Below are 1,184 nucleotides of genomic sequence, written 5' to 3' on the forward strand. Positions count from 1 at the left end.
TACTGTAAATAAATGGTAACCTTCATAATGCTTTTATATTGCATTCATAAAACATTTAGTACAACTTCATAATGAATTAAGTATTCAGAAATCATTCATAAACATCATGCATGTATACCTTTACATCATAACATTGCTTAACAGCTGTAATATACATTAATAACAAACATTATACAATTATGTTTGTTATTAATATATAATTATGTAATGAAAACAGTTCCTTGCTGCCATACTTCTTAAGTAAATTCCAGAGAGAAGGTTGCCTTGGAGAGGATATTACATACTGTATTTGGTAAACCCATGTGAAAAGTTGTAATGAATTGGTATTTAATGTCCTACACAAAGTTACCAACTGTGTTACTGTTTAACTTTGATGTAAAAGCTTTGTTGTAGAGCTAAATGTTCATGTGTCAGGCATACACAGCATAACTTTTAATAATAATGAAGAAATGTGTATGTTATTTATGAACATGATATACACTCACCTAAAGGATTATTAGGAACACCTGTTCAATTTCTCATTAATGCAATTATCTAATCAACCAATCACATGGCAGTTGCTTCAATGCATTTAGGGGTGTGGTCCTGGTCAAGACAATCTCCTGAACTCCAAACTGAATGTCAGAATGGGAAAGAAAGGTGATTTAAGCAATTTTGAGCGTGGCATGGTTGTTGGTGCCAGACGGGCCGGTCTGAGTATTTCACAATCTGCTCAGTTACTGGGATTTTCACGCACAACCATTTCTAGGGTTTACAAAGAATGGTGTGCAAAGGGAAAAACATCCAGTATGCGGCAGTCCTGTTGGCGAAAATGCCTTGTTGATGCTAGAGGTCAGAGGAGACTGGGCCGACTGATTCAAGCTGATAGAAGAGCAACTTTGACTGAAATAACCACTCGTTACAACCGAGGTATGCAGCAAAGCATTTGTGAAGCCACAACACGCACAACCTTGAGGCGGATGGGCTACAACAGCAGAAGACCCCACCGGGTACCACTCATCTCCACTACAAATAGGAAAAAGAGGCTACAATTTGCATGAGCTCACCAAAATTGGACAGTTGAAGACTGTAAAAATGTTGCCTGGTCTGATGAGTCTCGATTTCTCTTGAGACATTCAAATGGTAGAGTCAGAGACAGAATGAGAACATGGATCCATCATGCCTTGTTACCACTGTGCAGGCTG

The sequence above is a fragment of the Paramormyrops kingsleyae genome, chromosome 9, assembly GCF_048594095.1.
Source record: "Paramormyrops kingsleyae isolate MSU_618 chromosome 9, PKINGS_0.4, whole genome shotgun sequence".
Taxonomy (NCBI): Eukaryota; Metazoa; Chordata; class Actinopteri; order Osteoglossiformes; family Mormyridae; genus Paramormyrops; species Paramormyrops kingsleyae.